The sequence below is a fragment of the Cyprinodon variegatus genome, unplaced genomic scaffold (genome assembly GCF_000732505.1).
Source record: "Cyprinodon variegatus isolate N-32 unplaced genomic scaffold, C_variegatus-1.0 Scaffold4, whole genome shotgun sequence".
NCBI classification, from domain to species: domain Eukaryota; kingdom Metazoa; phylum Chordata; class Actinopteri; order Cyprinodontiformes; family Cyprinodontidae; genus Cyprinodon; species Cyprinodon variegatus.
The window spans coordinates 1582233-1602043 of record NW_015150457.1 but is presented as its reverse complement, the minus strand read 5'-3'; positions in this window follow the sequence as shown (position 1 = coordinate 1602043).

Here is a 19811-nt window from a genome sequence, read left to right as displayed (position 1 = left end):
ACAGAACAAGGTTTAATATCTTACAAGATATTAATTATGTTCGTAAAATAAAGCCCACTAATGCTGCATAATTCAGTTGGTAAAGGTTAAATAGAACAATGTCTGATAAGTAGACATAACTTAATTCAACTGTACTGTAACATTTAATCTTTTTGCTGCCGGTGATACAACAATAGACTCATATTTCCTGCATACATACACACATGTTATATAGGTGTATGGTTAAGTTTATATCCAATTCTCAATTAAAAAACCCACTCAAGCATTGGCTGGTCTCTACCAAGCTAAATCTTTTTTTGCAGCAGTTAAAGACTTATTGATAATCTCAATATGGTATCATGAATATTTTAAGCTCCACAGATAAGAAATGCACAATTCAATGCTTCTTATTTCCTCTGATTGCCATCATGGATCTTGGTTTCTTTGTTCCACTGATGACTGCTGTTCCTGTTTTTGGACCATGTTTTATACATACTTTGCAAAATCACACACATTGTGGGCTTTTTTGTTTTCATTGAAGCTGTTTGTTGTAAATAATCCCCAAAATAACCAAATTTACAGTACTGCTAGGGAGAGTGGTTCTTGAATGAACCAGGCACCCTGGCTACGCTTTGTCTACTTCCACCCCTACAACCAAATAAAGTGCACTGAATCAACAACATTTTCGGTATGAATTAAAAAAAGAGTTTAATTCAACACTAAGCATGTACCCTAATCTCTATATTCCTAACAACAACCTTAATGCACCCTCTGTTGGCTTTACTTAAAGAGAATAGAAAACTTGATCAGAGCTTTAATAACCGAAGAGTTATAGTTTATTATGTGGTACTCATGCAACCTTCCTTCAGATGCTTCCTTGGTAACTGAGCATATGGCCCATATGAAAACTACTGCTGACTAGACATGATCTGCAATGGTAGGGTTATTTAAGAAACACAGCACACTGTCCTACTCTAACTACCTTATTGTAGTGAATTTCTTACGTCTCAAGCAGGTCATTAAGTTCTTAATGAGTCATCAGTTTAAATCAGGAGTGTTGAAGCAGGGCAACAAATAAGTTATTGTTTCTCATGGGCAAAGGTTGATAAAAGAAAAGTTGACTTGAAGGCTGATATTGAATAATTTGTTTTAAATTGCCTTCAGAGGATCCCCTACCCTAGAGGATTACAGAAATTTGTCAGGAACGTCTAATTCTCACATTAACTCATTTTGCAGGAGCAGAATCAATCACATGCTGTCTGTGTGAATCATAAAAACAAAGCAAATGTGACAGCTGGAAGTGCTTCTGTAACAGAATCATTCGCACTCATATCAATTCACCCCTAAAAAGGACCAGCCCTGGAGAGTGTTTTTTGTCTTTACTCAGTTTCCTAAGAACAGTTTTTCCTGAGGCTATTTGTCTGAGCACCCAACCCCTTGCTGATACACCTCTACCTGTCTGCCTGTGTCTACACAAAGCAGTTGCCTGGGGGGGAATTGCTCTACAAGACTCGGTAACAGAAAGTGAGTCAGAGTTCATCTACTATTGCACCCCCATCACATAAAAGAAAACACAGCATGAAGTTCCAACAAAACCTTCAGGTCTGATGCAATGTCCCTTTTTTCCTGTCTGTTTCATTATTTTAGGGACTTTTAGAGTTAAATTACTGAGCTCATGTCACAGAGGAGTCTTTATTCGTCTTTGGTGGAGGGGATTATTGCTAAATGTGGCACAGGACCATGTGAAGGATTTTGCACATGACTTATTAAGTGTTTTTTGATATTTCAATGTTGCTTTGTTTATTGGTTTAACAGTTTGATCCTAAATGACCTATCTTGATTGCTTCTGCCTGGATTTCATTTGACATCTTAATCTTTAGAGACTTCAAACTGAAACATGTTTATCTAATTGTTTCTTATTATTGGCTAGTTAATTAACCTAAGTTAATTTAGTTTATCCTGTAAAAAAGAACATATAAATATCATGTTATACAGTTAGTAGAATCACCATATCTGGTACCTAGACCGCGCCTTTGGGTGTTATACTTCAACATTAGAAAAACACTCTCAGTGTTATATTGAGAAAACAAGACAAAAAACAGAAAAAGAAACAGTGACATTTGTGTGAAAAACATATTCTACAAACATGCATCTTGGACTCCTGCTCTGAAAATATTGACATCATAGATGCAAATAATGCAAGTTTTTTGCCCAGACTGCATGCAAAACATTTGATCAAAGCAGGATGATGTGCTGCTATGCCATTGATTTGAACCTTACAAAGCCTAAAGGGAGGGATAGAGTATTAATGTTGCATCAGGATCTTTGAAATGTCAGCTGACCGGAGGGTTGTTTAAAAAAAACAGCCTTTGGATTAATTCAGATAAAACAGACATGACCATTTTTGGCCTAGCCAAATTGAAGGGACAAGTAAGTATGCACATTCCACTCCAGGATTGGTCTTTCTGCTTTGACCTCCAATAGAGCACACTTTAACCCTATTATACCTGTTTGTTAAGCCTCTGCTTGAAGTTTACTTCCCCATAATGCATTGGATATACCTCTGCAACCAAAAGGCATGATTTCATTCATCTGATGTCATGTTAAAGAGAACCTTTATGATATTTGTTGAGATGTATGAATAACTATATTGGAGAAAAAGAGATACTGTAAACCAACAGCAAACTAACAAAACGCCTTTAGGATGAGGATCCTTTTAAAAGTGATGCAAAGTAAGCTCTTAGTTCCGAAAAAGTTAAGCTTTTAACTTATAGGGAAGTGAAGGATTATGCATTACTGCATATTCTATAGTCTCTAATCATCATTAACACCAGTAAGGACTTCCAGATATTAGACAAACATGTTTAGCTTTCATTTAATTTTTTTTTTTTTTTTTTTCTTTTTTTTTTTTTGTTTTTGTGTTGGGTCAGGTGTTAACACAGCATCTGTTGTCTTGCAGCAAGAAGGTCCTGGAATCATATCACAGCTTAATGTTTTTCTCCATTATGTTTGCATGCTCTTCCTGTGCATGTGCTGTTGTGTCTGGTTACTCCTGCTGCCCTTAAGTATAAGTGTGTGCTTGAATATATTTTTTCATGTGTGTCTCTGCTTTGCCCTTTAAGGGCTGAGAAGCTGTTCAGTGTCCTTACCTCTCCATTTCACCAAATAAGTGCTGGAGACAAGGCAGGATCAACACTCTTATTTTATTTTAAGATGTATTTTTCCTTTTTTTTACTCTATTCTTACTTTTTTGCTCGCATTTTTTCTCTTTAATTCTGTCTACAATTAACACTGTAGCTACAACAAGCATGCTTAGTGTGAAGGGTTGCCTTTGAGTCAATGACTTTATACAATCAACTGGTTTTCCTTAGATAAAAAATCAAATCAAATTCACTGGATTATCTGGTGAACTGTAAAGTGCGTTGAGATGACATGTGTTGTAAATTGGCGCTCTATAAATAAACTGAATTGAATTAATTAAATGATCAGCTTTGTCAACAGCCTATTTCTGCAAAGCTCTTTGTTTTGAAGTGAGTTATGAATAATTATCAAAGCAGTATTACATAAAGTCTTTACATAGTTCCTTATCCTTATCCATAATCCCGTATGTATTTGTGTCTTAGTGCTTGATTGAGTGGTTGGTTTGCAAAGTGAACAAGATGTACTTCTCTATTCAAAAAAATGCCCTATTCCTCCTAATATTGCTATCATTGAATTAGGGACGACAAAAAATGTTGAAAAGCACATCTAGAATTCACTTAAAAACGTCATAGGAGTAAATACAAAAACAGCCTTTAGGGCAAATTTTGCAACACGGTTAAAATATTTTACAGGAAGGTTTGAGAGATAAATTCACACATCAAACCTGTATGAAATGCTAGGTGTGTTTGTATCTGACATAGTTTTGTTTATAGCATGTATTTAAGAAGCTGAATACAATATTCCTCTGAAAATATCCCACAATGAGGGCAAAATCTTGATTATTTAGTTCTTGAGTTATTTTTATTATTCTTTATATTCTTGTTCTGATAAAAAAAAATATTTTTTGTTGTCTTTTGCCAGATGGAGCTACATTTGATTCTTAAATTGAATTTTAGAAATAATATTAACCAATTAAAATTAGGGGTTTTTTTTGCTGCAAATAGTACAATTTTGTGATTTTTTTTGATTGTGAGTTTTAGGTTGGGCATCATCTAAAAAAAGCACTATAATCAAAATTATTTTGTGTGCATTCTATTCAAGAAGAGTGCCATTATTTTTGTCTTGAATTAACTTTTCTGTAGTTGAGCATCCTAAGATTAAGTCCAACCAAACAGCAACCCCCTTAGAGCATAGAATTGTATGAAAAAGAGGAAAGGAGCTAGGTGACAGTTTTGATTTGTGTGGATCAAAATAAACCACAGAACATGTTAGTAGTTCGTAAAGTTTTATTAGAAATCAAAACAGCAATGTACCCATTTAACAACAAAACAAATTTAAGAAGAAATTGTAAGATTTGGTGAGCCAAGCTCTTATGTACAGCATATTGCACTAGAAAAGAACAAACATCCCCCCTGTACTCGTCCTTCTAAATCCCTCCATCGCTCCAGTGTCCTACGTGGTTCAAAATCAGCACAGGAGATGCAGAGCAGTCCCAAAGATAACACAGCCGATGTTTTCGTCAAAAACAAACAAACAAAAATAAAAACTGCTACATCTGGACTGGGTCTCACTTCATTAGGACACACCAGTGTGTAATCCTTGAGACCACTCTGAAAGCAAAGACAGCAAAAGATGAAGACGTTCAGGCTTCGTGCGCGGCGAGCGCAGTAGTTTAAAAATTCAACTGTTCAGTTCACGTAGAAAAGAGATATAGTGATTCCCACTCAAGTTACATTCAGACCTTTTAGGATATAGATTTCATTTCCAGGAATGTTGGACATGCATGTTTACTCCATTTACATATATTAAAAAGCCCTTTAATTGAGTGACACAGCAGACTTGGCAATATCCTAAATCAATAATGACATTTGTTATAAACTGCAATCATAGAAAACCAAAAACATCATTTTCTAGTTCTTCTTACAAAAAGCAGTATGTAAAATTGGTTGTATAAAGGTAACAACTGGTGTGTCAAATTTATGTCAAATGTATATATTAAAAAAAACTACAAATCACAACATAACTTGACAGTCTTTTTCTTTTCCAAACAAATTGATATCCATATCAAAGACACCGACGGATTGAACAGAAACGTCTCACTTGAGCCAAAGTTGAAACAGTGGAAAATAACGGCAGGCTCAGATCGAGTGGCTGTTCAATCCATCTTAAATAGATGCAATGCTGGGCACAGCGGTGGCTCATTTTCCCCTTCGAAGCCTCGTTAGAATGCAGTTCAAAATTTTCGAAAAAAATCCCAGATTAGACTGGCCAATCCAGGTAACCCCAGATCGTAAAAAGGTTTTCAGCAATCTAGTGGGAGTTTCAGAAAAATAGTAGAAACAGAATAGGTGCAAATACAGTATACAGATAAAAAAAAAAGGAAACCTTTTTTACAGTTCATGTTGCAAAAACAGTCACTTGTGGTTTTGAGAGGGCTCGGCATGGTGAAAAGGGTCGCCATTCATGCTGAGAGCTGTCAAAGGTTGAGCCTGTGCCTCACGAGCTTATGTGAGATTGGTGAAACGGAGAGCCGGAACAGGAGAACTGTAAGGTAAACTATGCCAAGTGCTGATGAGGGTGAAGTCGGGGCAGGTCTTATTTATCACAAGGCACATGTTTTTTTTTGGCTTTTTGATTGTCTTGTCGTTTAGCACGATTTGTAACGACTCGCGTCATTTTGCACGCGAGAATGAAAGAGTGAGAGAGCATGAGGCACATGGCTTTTGTCCAACCTACTCGCACGCAGGCTTTAAAAACTGAACGCACCCTGACGACGAGCAGAAAAAGGACCGTACAAGCCAAGACAGCGTCTATACAGTAGCACTGAGCAGTTATGCACAAAATAAATTAGAATAAATTACTTCAAAATGAACCATAAATGAAACTTATCTTCTAGAGGAACAGGGAGTAGTTCAGTGAGTGTATCTATGGTGCGAAAAGTGTGTATCAAAACCATCTTCTACTGGCTCAGCGTTCAGTGTTTGCAGGAAACAAACTCAGCTACTCTCATAGCGAACAAAACAGAAAAACTTGACAGCATGTAACACACTTCATGTTCACCTTTTCGTTTTCAAATCCAGCTGAATGAGTCTGATTTACATGGGTGCTAAGAGTACTCCCTGAAGAAAAGAAGGTAGAAAAAAAACAAAAAACAATCAGTGTCTTCATATGTTTATATAATGACTATAATATTGCAAAAGGAGCAATCTTTGACAAATTCCAGAATTTACACACACAAATAGTGGCTTTGTTGGTGTAAGTTGCTGCACAAAGGTGGTGTTAACGCATTCCTACCTTTGCCAGAGATTTTTTTTAAACTGTACAGAAGTAAAGCTGGTAGTTTGAGACATCGGGCATTTGAAAGATTTACAGCTGGGGTAAACAATCCCCCCAGGAGTGATTGCTGATACATCCGATCCACTGGCTTTGAGCTGCTGCGCAGCAAAGTATAGAATTTGTGATTGTCAATCCAGCCAGGCTGAAAGACTGAACGCTTGGAAAACGATGGCATTTTATCCAAAGCCTTTCAGGTGATTGTTCCCAGATCCCTGATCATAATCCCAGACTAAGTGAAGCTTCTGCGTCTGTGTTTGTTTGTGCTTGTTTGCTTTCATGATTTGCAAAAGGGGGGGGCACCAGACACCTGACACTCAAACGTTTACTGCGTCGGATCTTTAAACTGTGTGCCCAGAATCTCTTTGGCAGGCACAATTCAAGTAGGTACATTTTTAACAGTGTCTGAAACTGCGCAGTGGATCGTAGATCACTGCTGCAGACGGAGTCGCTAACGAGTTACATCTGCAAGCTGATTTAAATGTGCATCTGAACAGAGTTTTTCATTAGCCAATGCGGAGAGGTGAACGGCAAGTACAGGGCTTTCTTTTGTCTTTAGCAGAATAACTCAAAAATGTGCCTTGAGTCTTTCTTTAAAGTTTTGCGTCAGTAAGTTCTTCAAAGAATTCTCCATAGTCTGTCAACATAATGTGACCTAAACTTTAATCTTAAACTCTCTCACTATTGCATGATATTGTTGATGCAAAACGGCATTTTGATTGCTGCAGGAGAGAGTAAGGCATTCCCTGGACTGATGGAGGTCCTTCAGGAGTCGACACACCAGATAAAAAGAGCAGTTTGCTGTACAAAATAGGTTATCTTACAAATATTTCCAAAATATCTCTTCCAAAACAAAATGGCTTCTTTTCAGAGAGGCGAAACGAAACAAATAAAAGACAAATCAACAAAAAAAAAAAAAACGTAATCAGTCTCCGTCCAGCGGTGACTGCTATCTTCTTCATCTCATCCTTATATTCAGTTAGACAAGAAAAATCCAAACCCGTCGTTCCATCTTACAGTGCCATCTCTTCGCTTTCAGTCCAATTTAGAGAACAAGAACCAGATGGAAGTCTCTTCATCTCTGTTCTCCTCTTAGCCGCGGCACCAGAGCCTCTCTTGGAAACAAAAATCCAAAGAGGGCAATTGTAAGGCGCATCCACACAGGCAGGTTCTGTCTCTGATGCCTCACGAACTGTAAGAGACAAAAAACATCAATAAATATCAGTCAACAGCAGAACTTTAACATGCACAATTTGATCCATATGACTCAAAATTATCGTTTCCACAAAAATATGTTTGTCTAGGAAACATAGCTAAAATGCACACTAGGATTTGCTTTCTCTGAAGGAAAAGTTATTTTTGTTTCTGTTCTGCAGAGTGGAGATCAGTGGTACTTCCCTGTGCAGTAGGGTTAGGAGGAAACCTGAATGAGTCATTTATGCAGCCAAAGATTAACATCCAGTCGGATGTACATCAATTTTCAGCTCGAGTTCTTTTTAAAGGACTGAAATCAGCTAAATCTGCTGCTCTGTTTAGTATTCATTCATCCTACAAACTGCCGGGAAAGTAACATCTGTAAGCAACAGATAAGGTCAGTATTACAGGTAATAACATTTCAGTACATAGGATCCAAACGTCTTAAACACTAAGGCTACATTCACATTGCAGGCCTTGTTGCTCAATTGCATTTTTTTGTGAAATCTGATTTTTCTGTGTTGCCGTTCACCCTTACAAATATATGCAACTTGTATGTGATCTCCTGTGTAAACTGCAGTCATACAATGCAAATGTCCTGCATGCGCAGTGGAGGACGCAATTACATCACAGGCCAGTGTGTTCTGTGTTTATGGAAGTAAACATGGATGGTAGTGCCGGAGCGCATCTAGCGATCTTTCCCAACCATAAAAACTCAATCTTTTCAAGATGGTTAAACATAAATACTGCTCTCCGCATCATCGTCCGCCATGGTTATTGTTTTTGCTGCCGCTTCTTCATAGCAAGACCCAGAATAGTGACCATTGTCAGGTACTAATGACGATGAATGCGACCTGAGTTCAGACACAGGTCACTTTTGAAAAGATCAGATTCGTATTGGATTCAGGACCACATAGTCAAGTGGCCTGGGGTCGCATTGGAAAAAATCAAATCTATGTACGGTAGTTCAGACTGCCATGAAAAGATCAGATCCAGGTCGCATATAGGCAGAAAAATTGGATTTGGGTCACTTCAGGCTGCAGTGTGAACGTAGCCTAAGTAAGTCAGCTTAACTGTTTTCAAACCAACAAAAACCCAATCAGCTGTCTCTAGCGATGCTCCCCTTTCCAAGCTCCCTGGTTTTCATAAGAAATGATGTGCCCTCATCTGTCAAGTTCAAAAGCATCCGGGAAGCTCCTGCTTCCCTTTAGCCTTTGAGGGACTGGAACTGCCACCCGTAGATATTGCAGCTTGTTGCATAAGCACTCTTCATCAGGGTCCCTACCAGCCCAGGAATCAGACTATGCCACAGGCTATTTGATGTAGAACCAGCAGACTGAACTGAATTTAAGCAGCACCACTAAATCTAACCCTAATTGTCTCTAATTGCCCTTAATTCCACACTGCTAAGATTATTTAAACAGTACCCTAGTGTTTCTCGTGAAGCTCATCTTTCTGCACTCGCTTTTTTTTTTATAGGTAACAGAGAACAGTGTGCAATTTGTTGGCCTTTTCTTTTTTTTTTATTCCTTATTCCCAAAACCATTAAGACAAAATGCATGTTTGGCCCTCTCTTTTAATGTCAGGGTGGAAGTGAGCATAACCACAAGTAAAACTTGCTTTACCCAAGCAAAAACCCACTAATCTTCTACATAAGGGCAAGTTCTGCTTGGAAAGCAAGCAGATACGTCTAACAATAGCAACACAGAGAAGCTATTGGGTATAATAATGGGCCATTCGTGAAAATCCAACCAATCGAATATTCTATTCCAAGGGGTAGAAACCAATCCCAGCTCAGACGCCAGACAAATCAGTAAAAAAATAAAAGTTCTCTCTTATCTCTCTGTTAGAGAGTCACACATGCAAACCAAAACACACACACACACACACACACACACACAGGCTGAGGCAGGCAGCGGGACAAGTGAGGTATTGTGGGTAGCCGTCATGTTGCTGGTTGTGTCTATAAGTGTGTGAGTCAGACTCTATTTTTAGAAGAGCGTATAAACAGCCGGCTAAGTCTACCCAGACACAGACGTGCTGTGCGCTAATGTTGGTGGCAATAGTATCGATCTCACCTGCTCTGCCTCTCTAACTTTGCAATGTCATTAAAACCAGGGCCGGTTCTAGACAGGGGCCAACAGTGCCCCTGTAGTACAGGACCTGACCCCTATTAGGGCCCCTGTACTGGAAGCACACACCATGAAAACTGAAATACAATTCAGTACATTTTTATCTTGAAATAAGTGTATTTTCACTTCATTTGAGCAGGTAAGTGAAACAATAACATAATTTATGTCTAAAATAACAAAAAAAGTCTACATTAACGTATTTTAAGTGCAAATTATTTATTGTGTTTTTTTTAAATAGAAAAATACTCTTTCATTATAATCATCTGTTAAAATTAAGGGCAAATGCATTTTAACTAAATATATTATTTTAAGAGTAAAAATACTAATTCCATTGGCAAACTATCTTAATCATCTGTTGAAATTAAGGGGAAATACACTTATTTTAAGACATTTTTTTAAGATCAGTTTTCGTAGCGTAGTACTAAATAAAGTTAGGATGACATGTGCTGATATAAGAAACATAAATTATTTGCCTTTACAATTCACTTTAACCTTTAACCGTATTTAGAAATTGCAGTTAGCTTTAAGCTTAATAGGATGACAGTTTCCATCTGTTAGATCAGGAGTCTGTAACCTTGACTTTGTGGCCTACTTACTGTACCAAATGATGCATTCACGTCTTTTTTTCTTGTTTGCTTTTCTTTTTTCAGTGCCCCATGAAAAAAAAATACTGTCCCTCCTTATAAATTTAATCTAAAACCACCACTGTTTCAATCTCTCTTCTACTGTTTTTTTTTTCTCTTATGTAAATTGTCACCTTCTCTACAAAACCACTTTGTAAAAACCACGCCTTGTTATTAAAGAGCTTCAGTGGAACAACAGTCAGGGCAGCTGATAGGCATCTTTAGCTGCTCCTATTAATCAAACCTTTACAAACAAGACTGACGCTCAGGCAGGACAATAAACAGCCTGTTCAACCGCCTGTCAGAGACAACCAGCCAAATATGTACTTATATATAATATTTATCATCATTCCCAAAGTTTGCCCAAAACCCACAAGCTGTCTAAAGGATCACAGGCATGTTTATTTGATATAAAGGAGCTGGTTTATTGTGGATTTACCTCATTGCTCTATAATGAAGCTTACCAGTTCGACGTGATCCTGGTTGAATTTGTCTCCAATTTCCCGGAGTTTACGACCAAGTTGGACCTCAATGCTCATCCCAACGGGCTCCACGTGGGGCCTCTGTGCCATTCTATCCTCCTCCTCCCCTCTGTCCTCCTCCTCAGCGATCTGTCTTTCTCCCCGGTCCTCCATAGGCCCAAACTGAGCAGGAAGATGTAAGGGCAATCCAGGGTTGCCTGAAAAGAGTGAATCATGTTCCCCATAAGAAGAGTTCTTCTTTTTATTGTAATTTTAAATGCCAAACAATTTCCTCTTTTAGATATCTTACTAATCTGTTAAAATGATTATTAGGTTGACTCTTACTGTCTTACTCTTTCTTTTACTTTTTTTTTTATATATAATCTCTGTACTGCTGTAAATATTACAATTTCCCCATTGTGGGACAATTTTCTATTCTATTCTATTCTACTTCCACAAGACATGAATGTAATTTATACAAGGTCATGTAAATAAGGAAATAAAGCCAATCAGTTTTTTATTCCTTCGAGTAGCAACTGTCAGTATCAAAACATACCAAGGTTAAGAACAGTTAAGGTAAAAAAAAAAAAAAACAAACCCCCACAAAGAAAATTAACTTTTTTTCTTTTTGAGGTCTTTCTGAGATTAAAAGTAGGAGGAGAGCAGGCAATGTTGGTCCTCAAGTGCCCCTATCCTGCAGCTTCTGTTTGTATCCCTGCTCTAACACGCCAGAACCAAATGAACTTTCGCAGTACTAGACATTAGACATGTCCAACACAGCGCCATTGGACCCGACATCCCCTTCCCCTAGAATAAAGCAGTTCAGCCCCATCCTTACATGTTGCTGGTAGTGGGGACGGCTTATACTCTTTTCCACTTCCTTAAACACAGACAAGGTCAATTGGGTAAAAAAAAAAAAGAAGAAGAAGCCAGTCTCCATCAATCTTGAATGATGTTTTAAAACTACAGGTAACAAGTTACGAGAAGCGTATCTACAAATGACTCATTTCAGCTTGTGTCTATAAGAATCCCTCTGGTACATAATTTTAGAACAAACAGGAATAAAGGATATTATACATGTGTGTTTTTCACTTTTGGTGTAAATGCTAATATTTATCATCCTATAAGAACCTCATAACTACCTGTGGGCCACCTGACAGACCTCACAAAGTCTGTATGTATAAGAACTGGGCTTATCTAAGATTTACTTAACGTAGGCACCATCTTTAGAGCTGCCAATCACTACAAAGTTGACTTCTTTAGCTGTATCGTGATCACAACTGCCAATGAAATGGTTAGTTTAAATGATAAAAAAGAGGTCATGTTGGTGAACCATTTACTTTAATTTTAAGTTTATAGATTACTTAGATGTGACCTGAAAAATCCAAAGGATTAATAAAAGAGTCTAAACGAAAAAAAAGAAGAAAGCTGATTACAGGTGTTCAACTTCAAACGCCAAAACGAATAAAAAAACACTCAGTGAGCGGCCTGCTTTTGTTGGGCTGTCACTGAGTTCACTCGCCACCTCTGGCACGCGTATCTGCAGCCATGCCACTGTGAGAGAAAAACATTTTCTGTTGTCAACATGTCCAGAATGCCTTGCAGTTGTACTTCGCGCACGACAGTGGACTTTGTTTGCAAAGGAGGGGTGGCGCTGAGCCAAGCGTGTGACTTCCATTACCGGTTGGTTTACAATGAGCGACCGTGTCACAACAGGCGGTGTTTTCATGTACTGATGATTTTAAACCCAGAACAACAGGTACTTCTTATACACTCATTCTGAGTCTACAAAAAAGTTGCTTCAACGTTCATTTAATTTACTCTGCATGACGTCACATTAATTTGATTAGACATGGGAAAAAGCTATTAGATTTAGAAAGACGGCCGTGTCAGCGTGGGCATGTAACTTTATGTGTCTATGGGACGGTTTTTACCCATTTTTATACAAGTTTTTCAAAACTCTTATGAAAAGAAAATTCTGTTGAAAGGAAACCACATAATACTGTTAATGTCTAAATTTAGTTAGATGTGTATTTATAGTGCGTTACACAATAAATTTAATTTTGGTAAAGAGGAAAAAAAATTGTTTCAAATATTCCTTTTTAAGGAATCATAAAGTGTTATTACTATTGCTGTAAGTATTCAGAGTTTTATTTCACTAGTAGAAAAACAAATGATTTAAAAGATTTCATCTTATCAAATGACACCATGCCAAAAGAAAATAAACAATTTTGATAACTTGGATCTCTCCAGGAAGTTTTATGAGGCGGAGAAACTAGACAGATGTGTGATTAAATGCTGCTATGCTGCTGATTCGTCACTTTTTCTTTCCTGATCAGGGACAGATCGTCTCTCCCCTCCTTACCGTTGAAAGGTACGGGAGCCTGCAAGTGTATGCTGCAGGGGAGCGTGTTGATCCCGTTGTTGCTGTGGCCCTGCGACGCCGCCACGGCGGCGGTGACGGCAGCCAGGGTCTGTCCGGCTGCGATCTGCGTAGCCCGGTCTTCGTATCTGACGTCCTCGAAGGGCAATACCCTGAGCTGTGAGATGGGCAGTGACATGTCCTCCTCCTCATCATCCATCCAACGCCTCAGCGGTAAACTCCCTGGTGAGAAAACAGCGGGGGGGAGGGGGGATACACGGCATGAAAACTTTAGAACATTATAGAAGTGGTGTAAAACTGAAATGTAAAGCCTACACTCGGTAGGGTAGTGGGGATTTTCTTAAGGGGAGAACAAGAATACCAAACATAATCCTGTTATCAGTGAAAACTTTGCTTGTGGCAGATGGAATGATCTCATCCGATATGCCTTACATAAAGAGAAATCATTCTTACAATTCCCCGTAAGAGGCTTAAATGATTAACGTAGCAATAAAAACAAACAAGCACAGCATGAACGGTGAGTTTCCTGAAATTCATACATGAAGGAAGACAGTAGACACAGAGGAGGCCAGAATAAAATTGAACAGGACCCAATCATGTAGAAGCAGCCTGCTGGGGGAGGATTTAAGGATTTGCTCCATTCTTTAAGCATATTTCACCAATCCTTTAGAATAATGAATACATTTTGACAGAAAATTCCCTGTAATTTGCTTGTCCAATGATCAGGATCTGCAGCAGTTGTTTTTATCATCTGTATAAACCTCTATGTCTCCAGGTAGATGTTTATCTGTTTCCATTTATCCAGAGGCATGCACAGTGGCAATCAGAGTGTGAGTGAAACCAAAACTCTCAGCTCCACCGCCAGTTGACTGTGGTGCCTGCAGCGACCGTTTCATGACGGAGATAACCAGTTTCACTCTGTCTATTGGACGCAGGAGCGTGCGCTCTCTCTTCCTTGTTGGCTCGCTGCCCAATTTGGAAACAACTGTTATATAATTCTGTTAAGTGTGCCAGTAATTTTGTTTTCTCCTTGTTTTTTTTGTTTTTTTTTTGTCCTGAAAGCGGAGACAAACAGGCAGGGTGAATGCAAATCTTGAAACTGGAAACGCTGGTATTGTGTTTATCGAGCGGGCAGCTCAAGAAGTGCTTCTCATTGTGAAAGTTTCTTTTACCATGATGTCATATTGCAAAACAAGAAAAGGATAAGAGATTAAGGTGAGCTTAAAGAAAGTTAAAGTGTAAGAATGCATGCATTAATGTAATCTGCATGCATTAATTTGCAGCACTGATATAATAATCCCTTAAAAATTACACTGATTTGGAATAAAAATAGGAAAGTCCAACCTTTAGCAGCTCCAAAACTATTGCAAAAATATTTTAACTTTCTCTACAGGTAGAAAATAAAGACAATTGAGTGGAGAGTTGTAACAATATCAACATGTGCACTTATGTTGCGTGTCAGTGACAAAGCAAGCCCTGTCTTGAACTTCCACTGGCAGTCATCAGAGGACTGCCACTATTGCCATAGCGTCAGACAAACAGAAAAACAAACAAGGAGGTTTCAGGGAGATACACAGAAAGGCACGCACACACAGACGCACACACAGACACACCGCCCCGGGGCTGCAGGGGAGGCCTGGCAGCCAGCATGCTGATGGTCAGAGGCTCCAAGCCCCGGCACTAAGTGGCTCCCTCTGCTGCACCATCTGTGCTCTCCAAAAATGCAAAGCTGAGACTCAACTTCACCTCCTACTTTCATATTACTACGAAGACTTTCTGTTATCTTTAAAGGAATGTTATTTTTTTCTTTCATTTTACTGGCAAACAAAATTAATAAATGATCAAAGTATTGCATATTTATAAGTAGAATTATTCTAACTGAGTTATCAGGGAAATTTACGATGCAGTGAAGTCTAATATACAAAACTAGATCAATTATGCCAACATGTAGATGCAGAAATCACTTGATTCGGACTCCGATTCTGACCGCGCGAGCTGCATGAAATCCCGGACAGCTCGAGCGCGTCAGAGCGCGAGCGCAGCTCATCATCGACAGAACAACATCCACAGCAAACCGGGTTTAACATGTCAACAAAGGCACCAGGCAGACAGAAAATGCTGTTAATAAAGTGAATTGGTTCTATAACCGGTTAACTAACTTTGACACGGGTTGTAATCCGTCTGAAGTGGCAGAGGAAACTAGTTTACCTTTAATTTTGCGCACAGCAGGATATTATTCAAGAGGCTGTATGACGTTTTCTCATCTCGGGCAAAGTCTCACCATAATTCACAGAACCCTGAGAGAATAAACTGCGATAAATGTTTCTAACAATTGTCCTTACATTGAGTACACTAAACTAACTCTTAAACTATTGTCAGAGATTTGCATAAAAGTTTCAAATAGAAGAAAAGTGCCCAAAACACCGGTGAACATGTGCCGGGAAGATGCTGAATCGCAGCATTTACTTTATCCCCCTTTTCTCCATTGCTCACAACCGGACATTTAGTAATAATTAAAATAACACCTGCAAATAAATCCAATTATGAAACCGCTTTCTGTCGCCTGCTAATCCGTCTGTCTTCGTATCTGTGCCCGGGCATGTTGGCTGCCCGCTCCGCTTGTTTATAAACTCCGCTCCAACAGATCGAAGCACGCGCGCGCGCACGCGACTACCAACATCAAAGCGACCGCACACTCACCGCCAGGAAAAGCGTTTTCCGTTGTTATCGGTGGTATCTTGACGAGTTGCCGTCACCTTGATTTCTAAGGACAGAAGCGGTGGGGAGCCGTGAACCTCCTCGCATTACAACCATTTAGTTCTGATGGCAGCGAAGGGTTTGTTTTCCTTTTCTTTCTCTCCTCCTCCTTGTCTCTAAATGCCACGCCTTCATCATCGGACCGCCCTGTGAAAGGCGCCACACTGTTGTTATGCAAACAAGACATTTTTGACAGGTTATAAAATGCCAGATACAAAAAAATTGTATTTTTTTTTTTCAATCCCAAAATTGAGTGTTTTGTTTATTTGATATTAAAAGATGAGGTTGAAATTGTAAACAAAGAAGAGACGTCTCACAAATGAAAAAAATCTTAAAAACAACAGTAATGAAGCTGTAAGGTGTTTAATATTAAGGTAATTGCTATGTAACCTTTATATACATATATATATAGAGAGAGATATAAGAACATCTATGTGTCAGGTAAACAAGAGGACAAAGATGCATCTATGTTGTTTTTCATTTAGATGTCTTGATGACCTCATCTTTCAGATCACAGCCCGTTTTGCTGTATTGCATGTTAAAAAACTGCATTTTCATAGTTTCTTGAAATAATCCCATATTTTTTACTGAAAATAATACCATAAATGAGCCTGGAACATTAAGCAGTCATCTTAACCTGGTGACACGCTGCCAGCCAATCAGGGTTTGTTATGGTCCCGCCCCCCCTGTGTCGTGTATCTTGACACGTGGAAGAAAAAAAAAAAGGAAAGCCAAAAAACAAAACAAACCTAGATAAGGCATGTGACTCTTTTCAGCCCACAGCTCAGCTGATTGGGAGCTTCTGCAAGATAGGGCTGCTGCACCCACCCAATTGCAGGGGTGAATATGATGATGTGCTGTGTTCTTTCACAGCAACAAATACATTTATAAATGTGAATGTCACACATGGATGTTAAAGGGATAAGGAAATGTAATTCTAGACATTTTTATTTAGCATAACAATAATATATTATTCTTATTATCAGTATTTAATTTATTAAATTATTAAGCAGTGGTTCATTCTAGTTGCATTGTGAACACTGCTCTGCAGGAAAGGCACATCTTTCCAGCCCTATTAAAGACCACCTCAAACATACTCCCCAGATATTTAACATTTTTCTCCTCTGAACATGTTTAAGATTTTTTCGTTGAGGTTCTGTGAAAGCATTATAAACTTTGTATTTCTTATTTACAATAAATTACACTCTTGTCACCTTTTTAAAGCAGAAATCCAATTTATTTGCTCCCAAAATGTGAAACTTACAGCCCATCTGAGAGGAGCTAACAACACCTAAAATCATAATACATTTATTATATACTATTTCACTGCTACATTTCCATTGGGAGATTACTAGAAAGTTGGGATTATATACAAAAGGAAATGTAGTAGGATAGTGTGGACTACCAGTAATTGCCCTGTGATATTACATCTACAAATAACAGAATAAGTAAAACATTCCTGGGCAGAGTAACCACCTAATAGGCATGGAAGTCAAAGAAAGTGAAATTATTATATTAAGCTGTATTCACAGAGTTTATATCATACCCTTTTGATGAGCAGTTACTCTGACTGGAAACACTTTACAGGTTGTGGTCTCATTTAGTGCTTAGGAGAGGATGATCTGGTGCGGATTCTGCCCCCAACTTATATTCCATGTGTGAATAAATTATCAGCATTTGCCAAACTTCCAATGTGATAACTTTTAATATATAGGTTTTCCTCAAACACTTTGGATATTGTGGGAGATAGTAGCAGAACTTAGCTTGGGTGTTGACCCCTCAGGACGTTAGCAAATTGGGTTTCTGCTAAAGGAAGACACTAAGCTAATTCTCCACTGCAGTTTAAAATAAACTGACTTACTCTAACAAACTCTTAATTGAGTTCTTAATTTGTTGTTTATTTAGTCATTAGGTGCATTTATTTGCATCTTGCATGTGGGTAGTCTGGTTTTAATTCACTCTGAAAAACTCACACGAAGAGAAAAGACAATTTGAAGAAACTTATTGATACAATCACTTGGTCTTTGGCACTCAGACCTCGGCAAGAAACATAGGGCTCAATTTTGATAGATATGCAGGAACAGGAGTAAAGAATATGGCTGTTTCCCCCCAGGCCTGAAACTGGTGGTGGAGTGCACTGCAAAAAATCTAAATCTAAATAAGTAATTTTTGCTCAAATTAAGTGCATTTTTTCTTGAATTGAGGAGGTAAGTGAGACACTTTGCCAATGGAACTAGACAATTTACATTTAAAATGAGAACAAAACTCATTCCATTGGCAGATCATCTTATTTACCTGCTCAAATTACGGGTAAATACACTTAATTTAAGCAATTTTTTACTTATTTCTAGATGTTTCTTGCAGTGTGGAGATACATGAAGTTGGTCAGTCTGTAGGCTGGTGGTTAGCGTGTCGGTATGCTGAGCTTTATTGGGAGATCCAGTGGACTGCGTGAGGTGATACTAGGGGTTCACTCAGGGACCTGGAAGATGGAAGTCCAGTTTCAAAAACACAGGTTGAGAGAACCTGTCCATGATGAGCAAGCATGAAGTGACAGTGAAGAGGAAAAACTCCCCGTTGGGAAGAAACCTCTGGCAGAACCAGGCTCAACATGGCGGTCTTCTGCCGGACTGGTTAAAATGAGACCCAGAATGCAGTAAGAGTCCTGGAGTAATGAACTGTGATGAAGTTTTAGCTACGATGGTGGGGAAGGGGCCGGAGGTTGATAATGTGCTCTAAATTGAATGAAGGAAAAATACAAAATGTGTTGTTTTCTGAATTTGTAAAAGCCGACATCCTATGCACAGTTCTTTTCGTAATCTAAGGGAAACAAGAAACTATATATTTTTTTATAAAACCTACGGGCAATGGTGTCTTTCTTTCAAAAACATTTAGATGTGCAGTCCTAAGCCCCCCGAAATCATGCTTAAAATAAAGTTCAATTCAAATTTACAAAATACCTCTTCATGTCTGTAGGCAGATTGGCCATTTATTCGCAAAACATGCTCTTACTTCTGCAACAAATAAATCAAATAATGGTAATTTGAGTTGTTATAACCTATCACTTCAGCAGAATACAGTATCTACTCATTCATCTCCTTTTTATAGTTTACTGTCTCCAAATATGTCTTGGTCTTGATAAAGTAGATAAAGCAACATGACCTGGTCTTTGATAAAGTAGAATACGAGGAGTATGAGTACAAGACTGAGTACATAAAAACATTTTTTATCCATGAAGTGTAATGCAGTTGATTATGGTATCATTGCATTCATTCTGTGCGGTTACCAACTTTGCAGTTGTAGGTACTTGCAAGTACCGTTACAGACTGATGCAGATAATAAAATTTATGTCTGGCAGACTTTGCATACAAGCCGACATGTAAAACATGGATTGATGTTAAATGTTATTGTCACGCTGTATTGAGTTTTTTTAAACGCTCTTCACTTTCATTGAAAGCAGCACAATCTTGCTGTGCTACAAACAGCAGCTTATTCTCTCTAAACCCTTTTTTTCCCTTAAGATTTGGCCTAATTGCTTGATGCATAACTTTGAACCTGTGAAACAATTATAAACGTTTAGTATTTTTTGTTTATTATATATAAAAATCTGAAAGGTGTTGCATGCATGCTTATTTAATACTTTGTTAAGCCAAAATTTCAAAGAAATTACTGATCTAAGTTGTTAAAGGAAAGCTCTGTGTTTCATCAATGATAATTATCCTAACAAAATGTTTACCAATTTTGCACATACAGAAAGATACTTTTTACACAGCACTATTTTTTTCAATAAATCTAAGCTCAGTTTTGA